Source organism: Grampus griseus, assembly GCF_964374135.1.
Source record: "Grampus griseus genome assembly, chromosome: 9".
Lineage (NCBI taxonomy): Eukaryota > Metazoa > Chordata > Mammalia > Artiodactyla > Delphinidae > Grampus > Grampus griseus.
The window spans coordinates 62,142,587-62,165,651 of NC_139003.1; positions in this window are offsets into that span (position 1 = coordinate 62,142,587).

The following is a 23,065-nucleotide window of genomic DNA, read 5'->3' on the forward strand; positions in this document are numbered from 1 at the left end:
AGCAGTGGAGTCTGTTTTGCTTCCCTTTGAACCTGGTGGGGCTTTGTCACTGCCTTGATGAATAGAATGTCGTGCAAGTGACACTATGTGATTTTTAAGATTATGTCATAACAGGGGGATTAAGCTTCCACCTGGCGCTCTCCCTCAGGAAATGTATCTAGGGAGCTGTAAGATTGTAAGAAATTGGGATTCCTGACGCTGCCATGCTAGAGAGACCACATTTAGAGGCCACAAAAAGATAGCTGCCTGAAGACCCCAAGCAGTTCAAGCTCCCAGCTATTTGTCTCCCCAGCATCTGCTGCCAGATATATGAGTGAGCAAGCTTTTAGATGATTCCATCCCTAGTTTTCAAGCTGACACTAAATAGAATAGAGAAAAGCTGCCCCCACCAAGTCCTTCTCATACTGCGGATCTGTGAGGAGACTAAATATTGTTACTGTTTTAAGCCACTAAGTTTTGGAGTGATTTGTTACACAGCATTTGATAAAAAGAAAATGATGTTATACACACTTTAAATTGCATGGTATTGATTAATTCAGTCCTTGCTTATCTAGGAAATAGCAGTTTATGATTTCACTCTTATTTTCTTCAAATTTCTTCTGCCCATGTCATGGATTTTACGTCCCTATTAATGTTATACTGGGAATGTGAAAAATAAAAGTAACATCAGGTAATTTGGTTTTGTTAGTCTTTTTGAAAGCAATAGTTAGGGAGAGAGGATAGGGATAAACATTTGCAATAGTAGGATAAAATAAGTTATCGGCAGGATTTTATGTGATTTTCCATAGGGGTCACTGATACTTTAGGCAACAAAACATTTGCTGCATTGCAGTTCAGAACCACTAAGTGATTTCCACTACACATAATCTTCAGAATTTCCACCCAAAATTATAGAATGATTTTTTAAAAAGTCAGTGTCTCCCCACTTGGACTACAATCTGTCATTTTTTCTTCATTGGATTATAAATCTAATTTGACTGAACAATTCTCCGTGTTCCACAAAAGTCTTAAATACAAGTTCATGCAATGAGAAGATGGGATTATTATTTAACAATATGTAACAAACAGTGAATTGGGCATGATACACTGTACAGGTGCCGCCTAAAGACCACTGAGCCACAGAAATGCTTTTACATCTCATTCATATGGGACAGGGGCCCTGCCCCTCATCAGTACTTTACTGCTGTCCCCTTCCAAAGTATAGCACTTTCTCTGGGATAGAGTTGACTGCCTTCAGAACCCTCTTTCCATACCTTGGTTAGTTAACAAGGAGTGGGCTTCAGAACACATGTTCATTCCTTTAAAATAAAGCCTCCATTTACTTCCTGCTAGGGCAGTTATTCTGTAATTATCAGGTACTTCTACTGACTTCTAATTATACATTTCCTTGTCGAGGTTGCCTCTGTGATCCGTCACCATCACTGTGGCACACGCACACAACTCTTTTTCTGACACCTTGGAGGAGGCATAGGTAACACTGATAAAAGTGCACAAGTACTCTGGAGCAAGAATATAAAGAAAAGGGCAGGTTGAGAAAGAAGATAAAGTTCAGTGTTCTCAAGTGAGAGACGATAGTTTAAAAAAAAAAACATGATATTATATAATTAAGCACATTTTTATTCCATAGACCACTAAATCACTAAGAAATGTATTGTTTAGAGAAACAATGTTGAAATTTTATTTCTAAGACCTAGTTTATTCCAAGTTGCTAATTCTCTGAAAAAAAATACAAATGGCTATTAAATACATGATAAAGGCACTCAGTCTTTTAAAAAATTAATTAAATTTAGCTTTGGCTGCGTTGGGTCTTCCTTGCTGTACGCGGGCTTTCTCTAGTTGCAGCGAGTGGAGGCACTCTTTGTTGTGGTGCATGGGCTTCTCACTGCGGTGGCTTCTCGTTGTGGAGCACAGGCTCTAGGCACGTGGGCTTCAGTAGTTGTGGCACACAGGCTTAGTTGCTCCATGGCATGTGGGATCTTCCTGGACCAGGGCTCGAACCCATGTCCCCTGCATTGGCAGGAGGATTCTTAACCACTGCGCCACCAGGGAAGTCCCAAGGCACTCAGTCTTACTTAAAAAAGAGGAATAGAAAAAATGCTACAAGATTTTTTTTTACCTATCAAATTGGCAGAAGTCAAAAACTGGCAAGCATGTGGAGAAAGGGGTACACTCATGCATGTTGCTAACAAACATATACATTGGTACAGTATTCATGGAGAGTGTGTTAATTTTCTACAACTGCTATAGCAAAAGTTTGGGTGGCTTTGGACAGAAGTTAATATCTCACAATTCTGGAGGCCCAGAGTTCAAAATCAAGGCCATGCTCTCTCTGAAACCTCTAGGGAAGGATCCATTGCAGCCTTTTCTCCTAGCTTCTGGTAGTTCCCTGACACTATCAGACACCTGTGGTAGCACAACTCCAATCTTCACATGGCATTCCTGTGAGTGTGTATCTGTTTCTAAACTTCCCCTTTTAATAATGACATCAGTCCTATTGGATTAGGAACCAACCCTACTCCAATATGACCTCATCTCAACAAATACATCTGCATTGACACTGTTGCCAAATAAAGTCATATCCTGAGGTACTGGGGTTACTGAATTTGGGGGAGATGACAGATTTCAACTCATAGCAGAAAATTATTTACAAATATGTGTCAAAATTTAAAATGCACAGAGCCATTAAATCAACACTAGGTATTCTATAGGTAGGCTCATATGTGTGGAGATGCAATAAACATATAAATTAATTGCAGCATTCAGTATAATAGTAAAAGGCTGGAAACACTAATGGATGACCACTAATAGATAACTGAGAAATGAAGAAGATCTATATGTATCCATAGAAATATTACTAAGTTATACTGTTAAGAGCAAGGTGTAAAACAGTTGTATGATATTTTACCGTTTGTATGAATGCATTTGTGTATGTATACACACACACACACACATGCTTATGAAAGCATATCTGCAATATTTTGCAGCTTCTTCCATAAAAAGGTGGCATCAATTCCCCCTCCCTTCATTCTGGGCTGACTTTGTGACTAGTTTTGACCAACAGAGTACAGATGATTTTCAAGCCTAGGGTTCTTCTGCTCTTGCCCTCTTTTTTTTTTTTTAACATCTTTATTGGAGTATAATTGCCTCACAATAGTATGCCAGCCTCCACTTTATAACAAAGCGAATCAGCTATACATATACATATGTTCCCATATCTCTTCCCTCTTGTGTCTCCCACCCACCCTCCCTATCCCACCCCTCTAGGTGGTCACAAAGCACCGAGCTGATGTCCCTGTGCTATGCGGCTGCTTCCCACTAGCTATCTATTTTACATTTGGTAGTGTATATATGTCCATGCCACTCTCTCACTTTTTCCTAGCTTACCCTTCCTCCTCCCATATATATGGAATCTTGCCCTCTAGACATCCTGAGACCACCATATGAAGAAGCCAGGCTTGGCTCTTCTGGGATGAGAGACCATGTAGAAACAAAGGTCCAGCTGGACCATCAGGACCAATTATCAGAAATGGAAGTGAGGCCATGTCTGACTTTTCGGGCCCATTTAAGCTCCTGATGATTTAAGTGACTCCAAAGGACATTCGTGGAAAAACTACCCAGGTGATGTCAGCCCAACTCAAATTACTAAAGGACGAGTAAAGAAAATGGTTGTTATTTTAAGCCACTAATTTTGGGGTGTTGAACGCTGTAGCAGTAGTTAATCGATGCACACAAATATATAAAATAGGTTTGTATGTATGCATTTATGCACAAACAGGCACACACGCATGTATATGTTTGTAAATAAATAGAATATTTCTGGATGGAGATGAAGGAAATGTATAAAAGTTGTTGCCTCCAGAACAGGGAAATGAGTGTTTAGGGGACAGGGGAAGGAGGGAGATCAATCACATTATTTGTTTTAATGTGTGTACTCTAAATTTTTCAAATTTTGTGTCATGTGCATATACTATCTATTCAGAAATTAAATAAATAATAAAAACTCAGCACTGTATTAAGGTATCAAGCAGTATGATACTTTGTCAGGTTATTCATACTGGTATATGTCACATCTAAGAGAAAGGAATTGGCAGAGGAAATACTGTAGAATGGCATTGCTGTGGAAATAGTAGGATTAGTTTCTGAAGTCTTTTAATCCTAAAAGCTCACAAAACCTTATCAGAAAGTGAGTCAGCAGTGAGGCTTGTTAATGAGGACCCAAGCAGTTTCTGCACAATACACAGTGATATTCTGAGGATGGACTGAAAAAGTGGATGAGAAATGTTAAAACATCTAATAGTCTTTTAAGTCTCTGTCAAAAAAAAACAAAACAAAAATAAAAGCTAATAAAATGCAAAACAATAAAAAACCTTTACTTTGTTATTTAACATTTTTTTCTGTATTATTAGAATAATACATATGTACTTCTTAGCACAGAATGAACAATTTCACCCAAAAAGCACAAAGAATACATGTGTGTGTGCCTGCCGGAGTTTCTGTTTATCAGATTATTAATTAGGAAGAATGTCTGTATCAAAGATTTTCATTGTGAAATATTGCCTAATGGGAAAAAATAGAAAACACCACCATTGGAAAAAGTTCAAATTAGTGGAATGGGTGTAGAGAATAATTCCAAGTGCAGGCAGGTAGTAAAATATATCTGTATAATTCAGCTAATTAGGGAAGTTGTATTCAAAATGACAAAAAATGAATATTAAAAATTTTCCTCCAAAATCTTTATTACAGGGGAAAAATAAGTCTCTCTGTCTTACACAAAGATGCATACACACCCCTGGTTTCGCTATGAAAATAGCAAATTGTTCCCTGGGAACAAAATGTTTTTAGGAGGGCATGCTTTATTATTTGAAATTTTATGCTTTTAACGTATGCTTTTTATGCTTTTAACAGTCATAGATCTATAAACTGTGGTGGTCATTGAAAAACATAATTTTAATTACATTGTTGCAGTAGTTCTCTGTGTCAGAAACATCACAGAAATTGAAATTATATTAGAAAACAATGAATTGGGAAGTAATGAAACTAAAATTTACTGTTTTAAATACCTACTATGTGCCAGGTATTTTATATTCATTATCTTTAATCTTTAAACTATCATCCCTCCAATTGCTTTGATTCCTTTTCTGACCTCAGTAATTAGTGATATTTTTGCCTTGAGAATATTTCACAAATTTATCCCCCTCTTTCCATTTCTATTACTTTCACTCCCTTCTAGGTCTCCAAATCAACCACAGCCTCTAATTCCCTTTTTTCTCTGTATCTTGCCCTACTCTTGATTCTCTATATCATTGCAAGTTGGTCTCAAATCAAAACTAATGAAAACTCTTGAACGACTAACCATGACCCTTAGAATAAAATACAGACTACTTACTATGGGGCATACATTTCTGCATGATCTGGCAGTGCATAATCCTTTTACCTCATTTCAATCCACTCTTAGTGGCTGAGCTACAGATACCCCTGTATTCTCACATTGCCCTAAAATGCCTACTCCAAACTCAAAGCCTTTGTAACAGTTCTTTGCTTGGTTTGTAAAGATACTTATGCTACTGTTTGCATTTTTAGCTCCTCTATACCACATCTTCTTTGTCCCTTCATTTGCTGATGGACACTTAGGTTGCTTCTATATATTGGCAATTGTAAATAATGCTGCTATAAACATTGGGGTGCATGTATCTTTTTGAATTAGTGGGGTTTTTTTTCATATATATACCTAGGAGTGGTATTGCCAGGTCATATTGTAGTCCTTTGTTTAGTTTTTGAGAAATCTCCATACTGTTTTCCACAGTGGCTACACCAATTTACATTCCCACCAACAATGTACAAGAGTTCCTTTTTTCCCACATCCTTGTCAACATTTGTTATTTGTGTTCTTTTTGATGGTAGCCATTCTAACAGGTGTGAAGTGATATCTCATTGTGGTTTTGATTTGCATTTCCCTGATGTTTAGTGATATTTGACTACCTTTTCATGTGCCAGTAGGCATATGAAAAGTATCTGCATTTCTTCTTTGGAAAAATATCTACTCAGTTCTTCTGCTTGTTTTTTAATCAGGCTGTTTGTTTTTTGGATGTTGAATTGTATGAACTGTTTATATATGTTAGATATTAACTGCTTATTGGTCATATCATTTGCAAATATCTTCTCCCATTCAGTAGGTTGTCTTTTCATTTGTTGTTGGTTTCCTTTGCTGTGCAAAAGCTTTTAACTTTAATTAGGTCCCACTTGTTTATTTTTGCTTTTATTTCTTTTGCCTTAGAAGAGGATCCAAAAAATATTGCTCTGGTTTATGTCGGAGTGTTCTGCCTATGTTTTCCTCTAGGAGTTTTATGGTTTCTGGTCTTACATTTAAGTCCTTAATCCATTTTGAGTTTATTTTTGTATATGGTGTTAGAGAATGTTCTAATTTCATTCTTTTTCATGTAGCTGTCCAGTTTTCCCAGCACCATTTATTGTAGAGACTCTTTGTTCTACTGTGTAGTCTTGCCTCCTTTGTCATAGATTAACTGACTTAAATGAGTGGGTTTATTTCTAGGCTCTCTATTTATGTGTCTGTTTTTGTGCCAGCACCATAACGTTTGGGTTACTGTAGTTTGTAGTATAGTCTGAAGTCAGGGAGCATGATTCTTCCAGCTTTGTTCTTCTTTCTCAAGAATGTTTTGACTATTTTGGTTCTTTGTGTTTCCATACAGATTTTAAAAGTATTTGTTCTACTTCTGTGACAAATGCCAATTGTATTTTGATAGGGATTGCATTGAATCTGTAGATTGCCTTGGGTAGTATGGCCATTTTAACAATATTCTCCCAATTCAAGAACATAGTATATCTTTCCATCTGTTGGTGTGGTCTTCAATTTCTTTCATAAGTGTCTTATAGTTTTCAGACAGATTTCTTCACTTCTTTCATAAGAAATCAAAGCAACAGCATTTTGATGTGGTGCAGTACAACAAGTTAAAAGAAGATCTTGCTAAGGCTACTGAAGCCCTGAGACGGGTGCACCACTCTCTATTTGCCAATGCAAGTAGAGGAATTCAGTGAAAAGAAGTAATCTTATATTTTTAAATGTCAATGAATTTTTCCATTATGTGTTCATTTTGCAACTTAGCAATTGGAACTTTTTGAGTTCCACAGTTCATTTGCATTTTACTGTTTCAATCTCTTGTTAAAAAAAAATGCTTGCTAAAAAAACAAGTTTCCCTTTTTAAAGGGAAACGTTTTTTGGCAGTGTTGGGTCTTCGTTGCTGGGCATAGCCTTTCTCTAGTTGTGGCGAGCAGGGGCTACTCTTCATTGAGGTGCGTGGGCTTCTCATTACGGTGGCTTCTCTTGTTGCGGAGCATGGGCTATAGGCACGTGGGCTTCAATGGTTGTGGCACGCAGGTTCAGTAGTTGTGGCTCGTGGGCTCTAGAGCGCAGGCTCGGTAGTTGTGGCACATGGGCTTAGTTGCTCTGTGGCATGTGGGATCTTCCTGGACCAGGGCTCGAACCCATGTCCCCTGCATTGGCAGGCGGATTCTTAACCACTGCGCCACCAGGGAAGTGCAGGTTTCAGGTTTTTTACCTCCTTAGGTAGGCTTATTCCCACGTTTTTTTTTGATGCATATTGTATTCTATAATTAAAATTTGCTAAGAGAATAGGCTTAAATGCTCCCACCCAAAAAAAGATAAATATGTGAGGTGATGGATGTGTTATGAACTAGATGGGGGTGTCCTTTCACAGTGTATGCATATATCAAATCACCATGATATACACTTAAAATATATACAATTTACTTATAAATTATACCTCAAGCATGAAAGTAAAATAAATAAATAAATAAATAAAAATGGAATGGCCTCTATATCTTTAAGTCAGTTTTTTTGAAAACCCAGATGGAATGGACAACTTCCCAGGAAAGTATGGCTCAATAAGTAATATAAATCTAATTGGAACTTTTATAGTTATATAAGTTAAATTAACATTTAAAATATCTTGTTTCAAAAAACTTGAAATCAGAAATTCTTATTTTTGAACATCAAAGGAACACATGATGCATATCATATAAAAACTCTTCCAGAGAATAATATGAAAAATCTTCCCCAACTTTTCATTGGATTATTATTACCTTGACAGGAAAACATTGCAAGAACTTGATAGACTCTAAAGCTACAGCTTAGCTTCATGAAGAAACATAGATACAAAATTCCTAAATAAACTCCTAGCAAATTGAAGTAGTATATAAAAATAAAAAATATCTTGACCAAATTGAGCATTTTCCACAAATGAACAGGTGAGCCAATGTCAGAAAAAATCTATTGATGGAAGCCACCATGTTAATGGATTGAGGGATAAAACCCAGTAATAATTTTAAAAGTTAAACAAAGGACATTTAGTGAAATTTAACACTCATTCATAAAAAAATTAAATCAACTCAGAATGGAAGAGCATGCGTTTAATTGATAAAGTGTATTTACCTATAGCAAGTTAATCATGATTTTTAGAAGCATTTCAGCAAAGTCAGAAACAGGACAAGGATGCCTGTTGCCACTCTTTCCATTCAGTATTGTACCAAAGGTACTGGTCAAAGCTATTGAATAAAAATGTGAGAGGGAGAGGGATATGGATGGGAGAAGAAATAAGATTGTTGATTCTTATCGATATTATGATGCCTACATAGAAAATCCAATTAGAATAAGATAATTAAGAAATAGTGATGTATAAAAGGATTAACATATAAAAATATTTTGTCACCAGCATTTTCAATGAGACTATCAAGTCTCTTCACAGCAGCCATAAAACTAGTAGTTTTCAGAAATAATTTCTCAAGGCATGTGCAGAATATTAGTGAAAAAAATTAAAATGCTATTGAAAGATATATCAGCATGAAGAATACTGAGGGATGAGAAGGCTCAATTTATGCCAAAATTTTGCTACAATTCCTGTCAAAACCCCAATATGGTTTGCATATGGAATTTGAGTAGCTGAATTTAAAGTTCAAATACAATAATAAATGTCTAAGAAGAACCAAGATGATAAAGAAAATACGCATTAAGAAAGAGAAGTATTGTGGTGATGCACCCATCTAGTTATCAAGACATATACTCTCATGGATAGAAGAGTATATATATTACTGATGCAGGGATAAAGAAATAGATTAGTGGAAAGAATAGAAATTCCTGAGGAAGACCCAAGCATGCATGCATCTTGAATATAAGAAATACCACAGGTCAGTGGAAAAATAATTACCTGTTCAATAAATAGCGTTGGGATAATTGACATGTCACCATAAGAAGTTATAAAATGCACTTTTTTCATTTAGACATTTTTGAAACCATGATGTGTCCTAAAGGCAGTGGCATCTTACAATTGCCATCAACCAGGTAACGGTTGTCATCTCAACACAGTAATATCCATTTTTATTTCTATTTATGTTGATACCACTCTCCAAGAAATGCAGCTCAAGGCAGGAGAAATTGGCTCACCTTTTGGAGTAAATGAAAACGTAGTGTGAGTATCTAGAGTGACTGATTTGAATAGAACTATTGTTAAAGCATCAGACATTACTAGCAATTTCTTGTTTTCTTTGAATAGAAACTGTTTAATTTATAACAATGTATGATTCAATCAAAGGGAAAAATAACTAGGATCAAGTCAAAAAGTAAAATGAATTAAAATTTGCACAATAGGCTTCAATTGTTTGAAAGAAAATCCCAGATATGACATGCTACACACTTTAAAAGAAAGGTGTATCCCAGTGCTAAGTGTTGGTGAGAATGAGGGGTGAAATTCTCTTAGACATCTACTAGTATTGAAAACTACTTATTGTCTCCTAGATATCTGCTACGTACATGGTATACCCAGCAGTTGTTTTTCTAGTTACATGCTACCCTTTCAACTCAGAGTGAGGTCCTTGGACCAGTAGCGGCAGCATCACCTGGGAATATGTTAGAAATGTAGCCTCTCAGACCCCTTAAATCAGAACCTAGAGTTTACCAAGATCCCCTGGTCGTTTTTGTGAACATTAAAATTTAAGAAGCCTTGCCCTAGGGAGACTTTCACGTTCCTTTCAAGGAAATATGTATAAAATTTTTGATTTATTCTTAAAGAGACAAATAGAAAAACAACATAAATATCAATTTTTTAAAAAATGGATGAATAAAATGAAATATACAATGAAATATTTAGCAGTTAAAATTCATGAGCTAGAGCTACAGTCTCAATACTGATCACTTAAAAATATATAATGTTGAATAAAACACTAAGTTATAGGACAATAAGTACCATTTGACATTTATATAAAACAAAACCACTAAGGGTATATAACTAGAAATATGTAGATAGAAAGTATATACTCAAATATGAGTCAGTGAATTTGTGTCTGGGAAAAGAGAAAAGAGGAGGGATGGAAACTTGGAGAAGCCAAAGAACTTCAACCTCATCAGTGCTGTTTTTTATTTCTTAAAAATAAGGAAATATTGACAGATGTCACCATTAATTCTTTTGTTTACTGGGAGCAATATTAATGTATTTGTCATAATATCTTTTTCACTTTTCTAAATGTAGTTACAAAGAACATAGAAGAAGAAATGTGAAAACTGCTAAACATATAAAAGGCTGCTCAGTCTTCCTAGTTAAATAAATGTAAAATAATGAAACACTTTTTAGAAAATCATTAACTAGCTTAGCAAAGAGAATACTTTTGATAGACAGTTTATAGTAAATTAAAATAAGAAAAACTCTCATACACTATTTGTGGCAATGTAAATTTGTTCAGTTTTAAGTCTGGTTTATATCTATCAAGATTTCTTAATGTGCAGACCTCATTGACTCAGCAACTCCAGTTCCAGGGATTCAGTGTTTAGACGCTAACACTGTGTGCAAAGATTTGTGTTCAGTAATGTTGATTACCACATTGCTGAAAATAAGAAATACTAAAACAGTGTAAAAATAGAAGTTAAATGATTGATATACGTCATAGGGGATTAGTTAAAATATGGTAAATACGTCTTTAAAGTGTAGGACTGGTCAAAGGTCATGGGAGACTAATTTTTACTTTATGAATTTCTGCTTTATTCAACAAGAATAGTTTTATTATTTTTTAGTTTAGAAGAATTACCATTTGTCAAAATAGATATAGTCCTTTTCATTTATTCCTGTATAATATAAACAATATTTTTGTAATACACCTTCCTTTAAGTTAGTGCATCATTCTCATTTCTCTTTATGTGAATGAATACAGAATATCTCATTGTTGTCTATCACAGAAGAATACCAGCAAACAAGGGGGATGTTTGATAATAGATTCTTAGAATGTAGTTAAGTAGAATTTCTACTGTGCCTTTGTAGTTCTTCTCCACGCAAAATAAAATACTTAAAATCATTGTGGATACTGCTAGTTCTTCTCCATTGTTGACAGTGAGGGAAATGAGAACATGGCCAAGGTACAGAATTTTATGTAGGTAGTGGATTTTGGCATTGTTTTATGAGAAAGTATATTCATTGTATTAAGGAATTCAATAGATTATACATTTTCTCTCATCATTAATATTTAAGTTTTATGATTTAACTTTTTAATCCTCATTAAAAGTTAAGCATTATGATTTATTTAAATTGATATTTCATTAGAGTTTAAAATTTAACGTTAATCAAATTAAATCTAAATCATTAAATTCAGTTTTATTGGAGAAGAATCACGAGGTGTCAGGAGATGAGGAATGAGTATGTTCCAGAACTTATATGTAGTTTTCATAAAAACAGCACTGAACGTGGTCATTAATTCTTTCATATAAGTGTACTTGAAAGCATCAGTTTCTAGAATGCAAAGGGTAGGTTTGCTTACTTATCTGCAACTAACCTAAAATATTATAGCCAAGTACCTAAATTTAAATATATATTTAAAATATTTAAATAAATATTATACTTATTTAAATATTATAGCCAAGTACCCAATATTATAGCCAACTAACCTAAAATATTATAGCCAATATTATAGCCAAAATATGGTTATAAAATTACCTTTTAAAAATTATGTCATGATCTGGTCCTCATATTTATTATTATCATATTATTATCATATTAATCCTCTGTGTTATGTGTTGTCACTGCATTATTTTGTGTGCCTTAAATAGTACTGAATAACTGCAGCTTGCTTAAAGCCAGAATTCTTTGTTTTACAAGGTAAAGAATGAAATAAAATAATATGACTTCCTTCCCATCTTATTCTAGTTTCCTGACAAGTAAATAGAAAGTGCTATCAACTTCAGTTTCAGATTCGTAGTTATGATGATTTCTCTTCATGTAATAAACTCACAAAAATGATATTTTATCTCTTTTATTCTGTAGTCCCTGACCTGGCCCCTAAAACACAATTTTATGGAACATTTTCTTATACAGTACTTCCAGAAATGTCATTACAGCGCTAGATAATTGGCATTTTCTGTGCCAAGATGTCATTCCTAATAATAGTGTGTCTGAGAAAGTAAAGCTGGGAGAAAGAGCTGGCAGGGTGTGGAAGTGCAAGTTTGCCTCATCTGTGAATAACAGTGATTTGTGTAACAATGATCTCACCAACAGGGCTTCTCTCCTTTCCTTCATTAGGATACTCCCCAGTGCAGGGTGAGGCTGTCAGGACCCCAGTGGGACCTGGGAGTGGTGAGGGAAATCTCCCTGTTCTGTTTCACATTTTAAAGTCATTTACAAATGTACTCTAGCTCTCTCCCTTGCGGAAGGTAGAGATCACATGGTGATGGACCTTTTCTCTCCTTGCTGCTAAGTACAATTTTTATCCGTGACAGAGTTGTTCTTAACTCCGTAATTCAACCTAAAACTATTTAAGCAGACATGGGTAGGTAATGGTGGAAGAGTCAAGGCCCGTATTCAGGTGAGAATGTAGTAACTTACACTGTGGTTGCACTGCCAAACTCTGGGGAGAATTTCTTCAACCATTGAACCAGAAAGGAATTAATGAGGTCATTTAAGTTTTTCCTAGGCAAAATTGTCAAAAGGGTAGTGTCTATGCTCCTTTGAATCACATTGCATAGAACCTGCAATACCACCACACTCCTGATCACATAACATTTGCAACATTTTCTGAAGAGGTAGAACTGAATATGAGAATATGTGTGTGTGTGTGTATAAAATCAGATAATATAATTTAAAAGAGAGATTCCTTATAGACCAAGGGCAGGGACCTGCTTCAATAAAGCAGTTCCTAACAGGGACCAAAATATCTAATTTGAGGGGAGTCGGGGATGGATAGGAAAATAGAACTAATATAGTTATTTCTGTAATTCTGATTAGAATGTCAAAGTTACATACAAGCTGTTTGCCAAGGTAAATGTGACCCCTCCCAAAAGGCAATTTTCTGTATTTCTGTCTCCACCTCAGCCAATTCAGATGTTTTTTTTTTTTCTTTAGAAAAATGTCACTCCATGTGTTCTGTTTAGAACCAATGACAATCCTTTGAAATTCTGTTTTTTGTTTTTTAATGAAATTAGGAAGGTTAAATAATTTGCTCTTAAATGGCAGATGCAGGATTTGAATTCAGCTCCATTTGGTGCCAAGCCCATGCTTTATGTTAACACTGCTATATGGCCCCTCACTCTTTTTTAGTTGTAAGTACCTTAAAATCCAAGTTAAACTAACTTAAACAACAAGAGTTGTTTCCTAGTTAAAAAAATGAAAACTACAGAGGCAGTGTACTAGACATTAATATTAGTCCAATATCCAATTTCCTCCTGCTTCTAGCTGTGTCAGAAACCTAGAGTGAGCACAGACCATGCTCTACCTGAAACTCCCATTGCAGCAGAGTCCAAAGTCTTTCATAATTGCATTGGTTTCAATGGACCTTTTACAAATTATCTTTCTCTAATCAATCATTTGTCTTTTCTGTTTCAACTAGGCAGGCTATGTGATGGTCTGCAAGCACACACCATTTCCAACTTACCCTACTTAAAAAGGATCCTGACATTGCTCTGTCCAAACTTAATTCTATTCTAGTATCTACTTCAAGACCAACTTCTTCATCAAAGCCTTAGGTGCTTATCCTTTGTCCATTTTCTTGAATTCTTAGAGACTTAATGAGTTATATGTTATTTAAGTATCAAAAGTCAAATCAGAGCTTAGCCCACATTAAAGAAGATTAGTGAAGAATGAGTGTAGTGACCGTCCTGTTTCACCTAATGCTTCTAAGAGTATATCAGGGGCAGTGATGATGGTAGCAAACAGTTAATGATCACTATCTGCCAGCCACTGTTTAGATTCTTTACATGTATGAACACATTTAATCCACATGAAAACCTTATGAGATATGTACTTGTGTCTTCAGTATTCCACAAATGAAGAAATTGAGGCAATACAGGGGTGGACTACTTCCAAAAGCCATGGAGTTAGTAAGTGCCAGAGTCAAGTTTTGAATCCATACTTAACCCACACGTTTACCAAAGGATACGGTTCTTTAAAACGATTACAGTCTAATGGTTGCTTACCCAACAGGTAAAAATCAGGATGGAAAAAATCTTAGAGTAACGCTAAAGCCATATGAGAATAGAGTGGGACAAGACATGATGAAGAGAAATTTTAGGGTGGCTATGTTTACTGTCTTCAAGTATTATGCAGGCTGTCACATAAGAGAGGGATTAACTTATCTTGAATAGCCCCAAGGATTAGAATTAGAAGCATCTGGCACATATTTTCACTTCAATATAAAAAGTTATTTCTACCTGTCAGAGCTGTCTAAAAATAATTTCAAAAATGCTTTTGTGAGAGAACAAATTTTCCATATCTGGAAATTTCCCCACATTGTGTTTGTTGATATATTCTGGCAAGAGTTTTGTTGGTGGAATTCAAAAATCAGGAACTAGTTAAAACACACATGTTTAAGGGCCTAAACATTACATGACTTGACAGAAGATTGTTCCTTCTTGCTGCTGGGACTGGGAGGTATTGTAATACCATGGGTGTAGCATGGGAAATGAGGGTAGGTGTGCAGTGCCTAGGAAATGAGGGAAAAGAATCAACCAGGTCATCTAGGTCTGTGCCCTGTGGGGCTCTGCTGGGCAGAGTAGCCAAGACAGAGTTGAGCCACCAGACAGCCCTTTCCTGACCTTCCAAATGTTCACATGTTTAATGGTGGCTTAGAGTTGGCTTAACTTGTTGTTATTTTTCCCTCTGAGACAGCTTTTTCCTCTTTAGTTAGAAAGGCAGAGCTCTGACTCTGTTGTGGAGAAAAAGCTATTAAAGGGAGATTGTGGTATATAAAATGGAGACACTTTTTTGATCATATTTCAAAGGATTTGAAGGGAAAGACAAGAAAATCAATAAATGCATGGATTCCTTTACACTTTAAAAAGACAATTCTTTCCTTTCTAAAGGCTGTTTCTGGGTGTTCCTGCTGTGAAATCAGCCCATAAAACGCAGATTTAATGGAAATTTACTTGGTAAAAGGATAAAATAGTAAATAGAATAGTGAAGAGTTCAGCTGTTTCTCTCCCTTTCTACCTTTGACAAGTGATAATACCTGTAATGCAAACCATGTAATTTTCTATCCGATTACTCTTTTACTTATTTATTTCATTAGGGGAAGGTTGGCATTCAATTTCATTTGTGAAGTGTAGAATCAAGCCCTTTTTATATATCATAATACCCCAAAATGTTTTGCAGTTTTTTGTCTATGACACAGGAACTTCTTTCTCATTGATACCTTGGCTAACAAAACCCATAAAGCAAATGTTGTTATATGAAATACTTTAGCAAAGAGAACATTGAGCTAACAGTAAAATCCCTGGCAATTTGTAAGGGCAGATGACCATTTTGGATGCTTGATGGGTTATTCTAAAAAGCAATGCATCTTGAAAATAAAGAATATTCTTTGCTTGAGGGGACTTTCTCCAAACCAAATCCCTTCTAAATTCTACTCTCTTTTGTAAGTATGAAAAGGAGGCAGAGTCTCCTTTATTACAGTAGGAATTTTATCCTGATTCATCTGTATCTTTTGATTCTTACTGGGAATACTAGATCCTATTATTTTCTCTCCCTCTTCCTTTCTTTCTTTGAGATTCATATCCAGTTTTAATTAAACTTTTTTAAATTTTGAGATATTGTAGATTCACATGTATTACTTATAAGGCATAATACAGCGAGATCTTATGTACCCTTTACTCTGTTTGCTCCAATAGCAGCATTTTTCTAAGCTATAATACAATAACCAGGATATTAACATTGAGAGAGTGTAGAAGCAAAACGTTTTCCCCACCATAACAATCCCTCATATTGTTATTTTTTAGCCACACTTTTTCTCCTGTCCCTACCCATTCCTTAACCCCTGGCAACCAATAATCAGTTTTCTAGTCCCATAATTTTGTCTTCAAAAATGTCATATAGGGCTTCCCTGGTGGCGCAGTGGTTGAGAGTCCGCCTGCCGATGCAGGGGACACGGGTTCGTGCCCCAGTCCGGGAAGATCGCACGTGCCATGGAGCGGCTAGGCCCGTGAGCCATGGCTGCTGAGCCTGCGCGTCCGGAGCCTGTGCTCCGCAACGGGAGAGGCCACAACAGTGAGAGGCTGGCATACCAGAAAAAAAAGTCATATAAATGGAATCATACAGTGTCTTAGTCTGCTTATGCTGCCATAACAAAATATAATAGATTTGATGGCTTAAACAACAGCAATTTATTTTCTCACAGTTCTGGAGGCTGGAAAGTCCAAGATGAAGGTATTGGCCGATTCAGTTCCTAATGAGAGCTCTCTTCTTGGAGAAGAGTGCCTTCTAATTGTGTTCTCACGTTATGGAGAGAGAGTGTCAGCAAGCTCTCTGGTATCTCTTCTCATAGGGCACTATTCCCATCATGAAGTCTTCACCCTCATGACCCCATCTAACCCTGTCAATACCATCACATTGCGGGGTTAGGGCTTCAACATAGGAATTTTGGAGGGACACAAAACTTTCAGTCTATAATATATAATATCGAACCTTTGGGGATTGATTTTTTTTCACTCATCATAATTCTCTGATTTATCCAAGTTTTTGTGTGTATCAGTACTACTTTTTTTTTTATTGCTGAGTAGTATTCTCTGCTCTGGATTTACTGTGGTTTGTTTAATCGTTTACCTGTTGAAGGACGTCTGTGCTGTTTCCAGTTATTAGCTATTACAAATAAACTGCTATAAACATTTGCGTACTGTTTTTTTATGGGTGTGAGTGTAACTATTCTTTCCTCTGGGATAAATGCCCAGAAGTACAACTGCAGAGTCATATGGTAATTGCATGTTTAATTTTTAAAGAGACTGTCAAATTGTTTTCCAGAGGGCTGTACCTTTTTACATTCACACCTGTGATTTTCCCATTTCTAATTGTTTTTTTTTAAATCGTTGAGTTTTGGGAGTTATGTATTCTATAGCCTCATCCTTTGTTGGATATGTGATTTGCAAACACGTATTTTGTCCTCTGTCTGTAGCTTGTATTTTCATCCTTTAACAGGGCCTCTAGCAAAGCAAGTTGATACTGTTATCGATGTCCAATTTATCAAAATTTTGCTTTATAGTTTTAATTTTACATTTAGGTTTGTGATTCATTTTGAGTTATGTTTGTATAAAATGTGATTCTTAGGTTAAGTTTAATTTGTTTTGCCTTTGGATATCCAATTGCTTCATCACTATTTGTTGAAAAGTTTTGTTGATTGATTTGTGCAGCCTTTTTTTAAAAAAAGAATGACAGAATTTCAAATGAAGCAGAGTTTAGCTCCCCTTTCCAAACTAAAGTGATTTTTGTTTTTCTGGGGGGTGGGCACTTTGGTCAGACTCCTCCCACACTCTACATGCCATCATATGACTTTGTACCCAGACAAAAACAACACAGAATTGGTGACCATTCTCTTATTTTTTCAATCAGTTACCTAAATTCTCACTTACCTTATTAACAGGAATATCAGCAACTCTACCTTTTAAACTTGCTTATGTATTTTATATTTTATTGTCAAAAAAATTTACATAGTTCAAATGGGGTCTTTTGGATTCTTTGAAGTCAATTGGCATGGGATTGATCTATTATTATTATTTTATCTTACTGCCAAACAAAATTATGTCTGGAGATTGGTCTGACAGATGCAGCCTGTGCCCTGCAGTAATGGGTAATGAGTCCTTGCAGCTTCAGATCCTTGCAGAGTCTGTAGTGGTCTTTTAACCAATGAGTTGGTAAATTATCTTTTAAATTCTGAAAACACAAAAGTCTTTGGAACTTCTTTTCTAGGTATTGAGCTACTAACTCTCAATCCATTCTTCCAAGAAAGGCTTCTCATAGATACCAAGATGATTTGTTCTTATTCAGTAAGGTGCAGTTCACGGCGTTCCTCAAATTAAAACAAATTTTTGTCATATACTTCAAATGAAAGATGTTTTAGTCACTGAGAAGGGGATGAAGTAGATATGGTTCCCATACTTATGTGACCTTAAAATCAGTATCTCTTGGGGATAGGATATTTTTAATAACCATATAATGTTTTGTTTTTCTAAAGCTTAAATTAAAGAAGAAGGGGAAAAATCCCTGTTTTTGAAAGCAAAGGAATGTGGAATTAGGAAGGTAAAACGACTCTCTCAAGGTCATATCAGAAAGTTCTGGTCCAGGTCTATTTACAATGTATCTTTAAATGTCTCACAGACAGGCACCTGCAAAATGCTAACTACATTCCAGAAATGCATAAATGTGTCTTCTCTTAGATTTTATGTTCAAAAGCTTTTTATTTGTAGAATAGTGAAAGAAAAAAGGAAATTGTATTTCACAAGTGTGAAATTGTGTACTTGTATTTCACAAATATACAATATATACAATCTCAGGTCCCTGAAGTTTATCTTTATTTGTAAGATCACTTGCTTGCTTTGTGAGTTGTCTATGCTTCTTCTCAATAACTGGAATGAATGTCTCTGTAGAAACCCAATAATCTTGAGACTGAAAGGAGTAACATGTTGTCCTAAGGATAGGCAAGTTATAAGAACTAAAATGCTACATTTTTTACGGCAGGCAACTGAAGTGGTGCTTGGTGGGGAAAAAATGCCTTTTGCTCCTTAGAATGGCAAGTTAATGTCATAATAGTACTACCAACTTTGTGAGTTGCTCCTTTTTCAAAGTCACATCTTCAAAAAAAATCTCAAGAAAGGGTAAAGCAAAAGTATTTTGCGGGGAAAAATACATTAATTTTCTAGTCTGAATTTCTGGCTGTTATCTGTATAATTACTGGTTTGACTTCACATCAGTATACAGGAAATTCTTTATAATAGTTTTCTTTATGTTAAATTGTGACAGCTGCTTTGATTTTGACAGACATCCAGTGAAGTGTTTCCGATGCAGTATGACGGTGCCAGCCGTGACGTTAATTGCATCTTTTGTGGGAAAATGCCACATGTAACATTTCAAACAGAATCCAAACACCAGGGTAACTATTCATTTATTTCACTCTGCAATAGAACTCTGAAATATTGGCCTTCATTTTGTCTTCCTCAGTTTCATAATTGACTGTTTCAGCTATATGCACTGATCACATTAGCCAGCACTATCAGTTAACTAGGCTGTCTAATCAAGTATGTCTGTTTCCAACAACATATGTTATCCAGTCCATTTAAGGAGAATATGTTAGAGTTGTAAGCTGTATTTTATTTTAAAGAAAAAATTAATTTGAGAAGCAAACAAGTCAGTATTATTTTCCCCAGAAATCCATAAAATATGAAACATCACTTTGAGTTAGAGGCATTGATATGAATGTGTACAAAAAATGTAAATTAATCTCTTCAACTGGAATTAGAGTTTCTTGGGTTCTCTGTTGCTTCCTTTTTTTTTTTGATAGGAACATCTTTCTTACCATGAATTTAGTGTTATGGTTAAATTACTGCATTGTATACATGCATGTATTCATTCATATATTGATTTAATAAATATTTTAAAATTTATTCAGTTCCAGGCACAGTGGTGAGCAAAACTGTAACTGGTTGCTGTCTTCATAAGGGTCACGTTATATCAAGTATTGGTTTAAAATAATGCATAATTAGTATTATCAAGTGACCCAAGTTTTCTTGCACCTATAGTCAGCTTTACCATTTAGGATATAATAACTTTACCTAGAATCAGAAAGTCCAAATTTTACCCTAGAAGCACTGAAATAATTTTTATTATAATTCCATTTCTTACAGCTTCGAGTTGTACTCCTCACCCACGTGTTGCTTGAGAGCTTTTTAAAAAATCCATATTCATTTACAAGACCCCCAATGCCAAGCTCAGAAAATTAAAACATTCCTGTTTTTTTCTGAGTTGTTATTGTCATGGCAGTGCAGAGAAAATAAATAATGCACATGGCAATAATTTAGTCTGACCATAGGAAATACTTTCCCTGAACCAACCATGGTCTTTCGGGTTCAGTAGTGATGATCAGTTGCTATTCCATAATAGCTATTTCCACATTGATAATGTCAGTGTATTTAACAGATTTCTGTTCATGCTGTTGCAAGTTAAAAAAATTTGCTACCAGCAACTGGTGCTATCTCATGTCTTTGAGAACATTAGCCAAAATATAAAAGTTCAATATCCATTATTGATGAGGACACTGAAGAGACATTTAGAAATAGTTGAGTATATTGTTTATCAGATGTTATTAAGATATTAAGATAGGGACTAAATGTCCTCAGTTTGCTATTTAGAATTGTGGGACATTAATTAGCCTAAATCACATGATGCATTATTCACTTGATTACAGAAGATATTATCATAGGCTGTTTAGAGAGACCTGGTATATGCTTTCAGCCTTGACCCATTGCTTACATATAGTTGATGTTCAAGGTTCTATCACCATCTCTCTTTTCATCTTTATACTTGCCTTGAGTGAATTTATGTATTCTTATGACTTTTAGCTATCTTAATGGCTGTCAAATCTAGACTTCTTTACTAAAGATAATTTTCAACAATTTGTTCTATGTCTTCATGTCATTTATTTTTTATTACAACATCTTCAAACTTTGAGTTGCTCCCCCAAATTCTGTTCAACATCTTATGTTTCTTAAATTGTTATCCCCTACAGATTGCTAGCATAAGATATTGGTAATGGCTTTATTTGTCCTCTCATCCTAACCTCCGTGTCTAAGTTACCAAAATAGGCAAATTTTTCTATTTTCTGTCATGTAGGTGTTGTATTTTTCACTCCTACTGCCATTTCTCTACTTCAGGCCATATTGTTTCCACACACATTTGCCTATTTACAATAGCTTTCCAATAGCTTTTAGAATTCTAAAGAATTCTCTTTAGAAAATGTATAGAATTGGTCCTATTCCTCTACTGTTAGCAATTATCTCATTACTCCAGACACGTTAGCCTGACATGCAAGGCTTCTACTCATGCCCACTTCCAAACCATTCTCCACGTACACCAGAGGGACATATTCAAAATGTAAATCAGAGCATGTTCCAACACTGCTTATAAAAACAATGCTGTAAGCTTCCTACTGCTTCTAAAATACAATCTGACCTCCATTTCCCAGCTGAAGGACTGTGCACGATCTGGTCCTGACTATCTACCTACCTTCCCACACCCTATTTGTGCCACTCTATTCTGTGCTTGGTATGTTCTGGCAACAGTGTCTTTGATAATCAAAAGTACATAGTTAATAAGATATTTTTTAAGTACTAACTGGGATAGCAGAGAAAATAATGTGTCTTGCCAACTTAAAGGGAAAGGAGAGAATTATATGGAGAATAATTGCTGTAATTCAGTTCCCATTACCACTAATAAAGAAAACCAAAGCAGTCATAATCACTAGAAATGTTCATTGGTATATTTTTATTTTATCATAAAAGTCTGAAAATGGTTGAGTTGTGATTCTTGACATAATTCATGAGTTTGTATGGATGTACAGATATAAATGTGTAACTTCACTCATAGGAAAACAGTCAAGGTGCAAATATAATTATACACAGGTTGTCCCTATACTTAAAGTGAGTTGTGTTTCTGGAAAAAATACAGATGTTTCACAATTTTAGCAGATTTTAAAGTAGTCACTTTAACTTTTCCACAATCATAGTTGACTTTAAAAAAGTTACCTACCCAAGTCATTTTTAGTACTTTTTTCTTGGTTTTACTTTTGGTCTGGTTACCATCATCAGGATACCTCTTATTACATTATATTCACAGACACAATTCCTTGTTTTGTAATTTAATATTTACTGAATATTTTTTCATGTGTGAATAACTGCATTGTGTGTAAAGCAGGGAGTTAAACAAGGAAGTTTCAGTTGCTGCAGTCTGGTTAGGAGATGCCAAGAACACTAATAACTGTGTTACCTTGTATATTCCTATTGCTTCCTTAACCTAATTCCTTTATTTCCTTCTCTTGCCAAGATGAAAAGACTTTAGTGAGGTCTTCTAATGAGCTAACATAGAATCGAAAAATAATAGGTTCTGGAGATACACTAAGAAGGGGGCTTTGAAGAAAATCTTTATGCAGGAGGTAGTTTGACCCTTAAGAAGTTTTTGTTGCATCATTTCTTTGTGTGTTGCTTCTATTAGCTGTCAGCTGTTATAAGAACTGTGTCTGAAAAAGATTTAGTGAGAATTTATCATTTTTATGTGGGACAAAAACTGAAACTGAAGGCCTGGCTGTTTATGTCCTGATGTAGTAACGAAGATCATACACAGCAATATCCATATGTACACAGATCCGTGAGTAGTCATATCATAATATTTTTTAACATCTTTATTGGAGTATAATTGCTTTACACTGGTGTGTTAGTTTCTGCCTTATAATAAGGTGAATCACATATACATATATCCCCATATCTCCTCCCTCTTGCATCTCCCTCCCTCCCACCCTCCCTATCCCACCCCTCTAGGTGGTCACAAACCACCGAGCTGATCTCCCTGTGCTATGCGGCTGCTTCCCACTAGCTCTCTGTTTTACATTTGGTAGTGTATATATGCCCATGCCACTCTCTCACTTTGTCCCAGCTTACTCTTCCCCCTCCCCATATGCTCAAGTCCATTCTCTAGTAGGTCTATATCTTAATTCCCGCTTTGCCCCTAGGTTCTTCATGACCATTATTTTT